Source organism: Camellia sinensis, chromosome 2, assembly GCF_055761805.1.
Source record: "Camellia sinensis isolate YWXY chromosome 2, ASM5576180v1, whole genome shotgun sequence".
Taxonomy (NCBI): domain Eukaryota; kingdom Viridiplantae; phylum Streptophyta; class Magnoliopsida; order Ericales; family Theaceae; genus Camellia; species Camellia sinensis.
In genome coordinates, this window is record NC_138962.1 from 142,345,531 (window position 1) to 142,351,635 (window position 6,105).

A 6,105-nucleotide genomic window follows, 5' to 3' on the forward strand; every position below is an offset into this window, starting at 1 on the left:
TCACTCTTTGAGCACTCTTGAGAGTTGTGCTCTTATGCCTATGTGATAGACCATTACATGTGCATGCTTTGTTTTGCATTTCATGCCATCATTTCATCATTTTGGCCACTGATTTGGGCATGATTGAGGTTTGTCCATTTTAGTTTAAGTCCAATTTGCATGTTGTTCAAATGTTGTTACATTGCATCATGCTTGCATGTTTGGGTTGCATTGTGTTTTGCATGCGTGTTGCTTGCATTGTTGATACATGCTTGGCGCATTGCATGTTGTTGCATGCTTGTTGCATTGCATGATTTTGTATGCTTGCTGCATTGCATTGTGTGTGCATGCCTTGCCTCTTGACCAAACATGATAGAGGTTAAGGTCCCTTATGTGTTTTTTGTGCATTTCATGCATTGATTTGTGCAATTTGGCCTATTTGGCCATCATGCATCGAAATGCGTGATTGATGGCTCGAGAGTCGAGCACTACACTCTTCTGAGCTTTGAACATGATGAGGGATGTAGTTGCACAACATTGTCTTGCAAATGTATTGCCATGCCTCTATTTGAACTCTGTTGCAGCAAAAGGAGCAGTCTGCAGGAAGAGATGGCCGATTGGCTATCTAGTGTGCCGATCGGCTAAAAATGTTTGGCCGATAGCCTCATATTTGGTCGATGATCATTGTCCATTGGCCGATGGCTACCTCTCTTGGCCGATGACCTCTCAGAGTATCCATGAGGTGGTGCAGAAGCATCACAAAAGTTGGCATAATTTTCAGAGGTGCAGAACAGTGCAAACAGAGGCAACATGTGGCATGGCAACGAATTTCCAAGTGAGGCGACCGAGCATGCATCATTCGTCATTTCGAGGCAGAGCTGTGGCAGCCTGTTTTAATTTCTTACATAGCTGATTTTGTGACTTAATTAATTTGTTTAATTAGTTAAGAGTTTTGTAATAATTAATTAGCTAGGATAATTAGTTAATTAGTTGGTTTGTATTATTTATTCGGACCCTCCGTCGAGAGGGCGAATTTTGTAATAAGTGTGCGTGAGTGTGTGAATGTCTTCCAATCCCACGTCTTTCTCCCTTTTACTTTACGATGGTTAGTTCTAGGTCATGTTTTGATTAGCATGCTTGTGCTTGCATGTTTGCATTCATTCATCTGTCTTGCATGCACCGGGCTCGGCGCATCATACTAATTGCATTGTATTTCAATACCAATTTGAATACATGTTATCTAGTTGCATTTACATGACATCTTAGGATAGCCGAGCTTATTTCTAGCTGCATTTTGCATGTGTTGCATTAGCCATCTTAACATGAACTAGGATCATGCATGATTTCTAACTAGTTCCTTGTTTTGGCTCGGAGTACACTGTAAGTGTTTATGCTTTAGCATCTTGCATGAGTGTGAGTGTTTCTATGACAATATGCTTTCCATAAGGCTATTTTCTTAAATGATATAATTTCCTAAATGCCTGTGGGTGAAGGTTGGATTGCTTGAATTGGAACAATTCATTGAAATGCGAGTTTTAAGCCCACTTGCGAGTGGCAAAATCATGTTTTCTAAGCCCACCTGAGGGTGGCAAATCCACGTCTTAGCCTACTTGCGAGTAGCACCTTTAAATCATTTTTAAACAAACATGAGATGTTTTGTTCCAACTTAGGTGATCTAGTCTACACTTGTATGATGTGCGCATCACGTAGTAAGCTAGCTAATAAACCGAAATAAGAGCACATGTGTTTTCAAAAACAACATATCATGATAGTAAAGGCCGATCTTTGATCGGGTGAGCGGGGGTGCTCATTGCATGACCCTCTCCTCTCGTACCCAAGTTTCCAAGCCGAGGCAACTTTGGTGATGACAGACACATGGCCTTCGACACGAGTCAGGGTTTCCTAAATTTCTCAAAAATAAAATATTTAGGTGGCGACTCTGTATCTGGCAAAGCAGTCCATGTTTGGCACTTCTTTATAAAAATCGATTTTCCAAAACGATTTGCCAGATTTGGACTCTTTGGTGATTTATCGGTCTCACATTGCACTTTGTGAGATTAGATTCAGAACCGGGACATTGAGTTCGAACTATAGTAGCTAAGAACAAAACAGATTTCGCGCCATTCGCGCGCGGAGCCGGGACGTTCGGGCATGTCTACACTTACTAAGTCATTCATGAGGCTTATTTCATGCCTAAGAATGCTCGAAGAGGCATGAGAATGCAAATACGGTCAAAATGCAATTTTTCAAAATAAGCTAAAACAAAGCAGTTTGCTTGAGCGCATAATTGGTCGCTCAAGAAGACTACATGGTCTGCAAAAGTACTGGCTAGTCAAAATGTAGGTTGATGATCGCTTGAGCCAAGTGCAATGAAAAGTGAGGTTGCTCGAGCGGTGTGCAATGTTTTGCAAAAATACTGGCAGCTCTCATTATGTGCTCAATCGGTAACTTTATCGCTCAAGCGATGAGGCCGAATTATAGGTTTTTGAAACAAAATTTTGTGTTTCAAAACATGATTCTTTAGGTCAAAAACTTGCAAACACTTAGAAAAACATGAATATTCAACCAATTTGAAGTCAATAACTCAAAACTCCATGAATTCTTCAAAATTGAAACTCAAATCTTTATGCATGTAAGAATTAGTTTCAAACTCTTCTTCCACAACTCTCAAAACATGAAATTGAATTTCAAAACTCTATAAATCATGGATGCATGTATGATACAACTCTTAAATTCAACACAGATAGCAAAAATCATGTTCAAAGTGATGAAACTATACATATTGATGCATGCATGTATGTCTAACTTCAAATTAACTCATCTTTAAGCTCATTTCTTATGGTTAATCTTAATTTATCCATGAATTCATTAGCTAGATGACTCAATTACATGAATTAAGGATGAATTCCATACCTAAAGCTTTGAATTAAGTTTAATCTTGCACAATCCTGATCTTCTCTTCAAATTCTCCAATCCTCTAGCGAATCTTCAAGCTCTCTCTCTCTCTCTCTAACTCTTCTCCATCAGATTTTATGATGTAAATATGATTAACTCCCCTCTCATAACATATATATATATATATATAGGCTAGATTAACTTATGATGTTGATTAAAGATTAAGCTAACTAATTAGGACTTAAGCTTAATTAAACAAAACTTAATTTTACTAAACTAAATCAATTTTTAATCAAGCTTCCCAATAGGCTTTAAAAATTGTGACAACCTAATTAAACTCATCAATTTCAGTTTCTAAAGTCATTAAGGTTTTCAATTTCAAATTCATAACAGAATTCCTAACAAATAATTCACCAAATGAACAGATATACACAAAATACATACCAAGCACACAATTAACATTCGAATCTCATACAACTTAAATAAATGCATATAGGATATGTGGTGAGGTTATCACAAAGATGGTGGTAGCCTCCATGGATGATCAAATTTCTTTCTTTAGCCTTAGTTGCCTCTCTATTTTAGCCCTCGCAGAGCCTTTTTTTCTTCCTTTTATTCTCAAAAAACATACTAAAATTTTCGCGCATGCCTTCCATGGTGGGCCGCTCAAGTGCCCATGTTAGTCGCTCAAGTAGTGGTGGCCCACATGTATAGTGGACTGGCATGCAGCAAACTATCATTGCTCAAATGGAGGACCTGCTTATGTGCTACTTTTAGCCTGAAAATGCGTGTTGCTCACCAAGCCTGCACAAGTACACGAAATGCATCATCTCTACCAAATAAACGTACTTTAAGGAATATAAATATAACTTAAGTATCCTCAATGTGATACCGTTCTGCCCACATCACAACCCCCAACTTACATTTTGCTAGTCTTCAAGAAAAACAAAAGAAATAAAACTAAGCCACTCTCATTAAGAGCACGATTGTGTTTAGCATATGCAACAAGCCTTTTAAACCCCAAGGTTACCCAAGTAAACAAGTGTAGTCTCGTGAGGGTTTCCAAAGAATCAACTTATTCTTACATTTGCCCAGCAAACATCAACATATTCATATTTGCCCAACAACACTTAATTACACTGCTCCACTCAAAAATCAACTTATTTGCCAATTATAGTGCAATATTAAGGCATAATGAGTCATCGAAGGCACATTGGACAAGCATGAAAGAATTTATTGAGCAAAGACTACAATTTCGTATTACAAAAATCAAGTCCCTTGTATTTGTAATTACTAGTAAAACCAATCATTTGAGCCCCCAATGTAAGTGCAGTTCTCCATATTAGTTAACTCTCCATGACAATAGCCTAGTGTGACTCATAATTACACCTAACACATGCAAAAAAAAAAAAAACCTAAACTTTTTGCAACCAAGAATTTTTTTTTTTTTTAGACATGATTGTGCAATGCCTTGATCCATTAAGCTTTCTAATCCACCAATGTAACTAATGTTGGGACAATGACTCCCAACCCAGGTGGTTTTAGGGCACTAGGTGTGAAAACACCCTTACAGGCTTAATAACTCGAGCTGAAAAGGCTACGGATCCAAACAAGTCATTCTTCATATTTTTCCTTGATTGTGCCATGTCTAGTTTCTTTAAGCTTTCTAATTAACCTATGTAACAAGTATTGGGCCAATACCTCCCAAACCAAATGGTTTTAGGGCACTAGGTGTGAAGACACAGGCTTAATAACTTGAGTTAAAAAGGTTACGAACCAAACAAGTCAAGCTACTTTTTCTTTTTTTTAGAATCAAGGCTACTCATTTATTCGATTTCTGCAACACTGGACAGTTATCAGTGATGTACACTAGGAATTACAGTAGAGAGGTCATCGCTATGATAGTGTGCTTATGTGAACCAAGGCATGCTCATGACAAGTCTACTAACACCACAAACACAAACAACTATCCTAGTGCAAACATCACATGCAAGTATTCACCCAATAAACCCTTTTCATACATATCCACTATGTCCCGCAATTAACACATGCTTATATCACAACCTTACTAGCAAAAAACCAAAATCAAGTGAAGTGAGTGCAATCAAGTGAAACAAGTGCAAACACGAATTATGAGCCAAGTAAATGCACACAAAAGAAAATACCCTCACCCCCCAACTTGAATAAAACATTGTCCTTAATGAAAACAATTGTGAAATAGTCAGCAAAAGATATTACCACAAAGCATTCGAACTCCTATCACGGTTCTGAATCTAATCTCACAAAGTGCAATGTAAGACTGATAAATCACCAAAGAGTCCAAATCCGGCAAATCATTTTAGAAAACTGATTTTAATCAATAAGTGCCAAACGTGGACTGTTTTGCCAGATTTCAGAGTCGCCACCTAAATATTTTATTTTGAAAAATTTAGGAAACCCTGACTCGTGCCTAAGGCCACGTGTCCTTCATCACCAAAGTTGCTTCGGCTCGGGAACTTGGGTACGAGGGGGGAAGGGCATGAAATGAGAACCCCTACTCGCCCGATCAAAGATCGGCCTCTACTAACAAGATATGTTGTTTTTGAAAACACATGTGTTCTTATTCCGGTTATTAGCTAACTTATTACGTGATGCGCACAGCATACAAGTATAGACTCAATCACGCGGATTGGAACAAAACAACTTATGTTTGTTTTCGAAAGTGGTTTGAAGGTGCTACTCGCAAGTAGGCTAAGACGCGAATTTGCCACCCTCATGTGGGCTTAGAAAAACATGATTTTGCCACTTCAAGTGGGCTTAAAACACACAATCATTGAGTTGTTCCAATCCAGGAAATCAAGCCTTCACCCACAGGCATTCAAGCAGTTTAACACTTAAGCAGTTAGCCACATGGCAAACATGCTATCATGGCAGTCACTTACACACATGCAAGGATGCTAAAGCATAAACACTCACTGAGTACTCCGAGCCAAAACATAAGCTAGTTAGTAATCATGCATGATCCTAGCTATGTCAAGCAATGCCTAATGCAACACATGTAAAAATGCAACTAAGATAGGCTCGGTTATTCTAAGATGTCACGTAAATACAAATTGATAACATGTATTCCAACAGGAATTGAAATACAATGCAGTTAATATGATGCGCCGAGCTCGGTGCATGCATTACAGATGAATGATGCAAACATGCGAGCATAAGGATGCTAATTGAAACATGCCCTAAAACTAACCA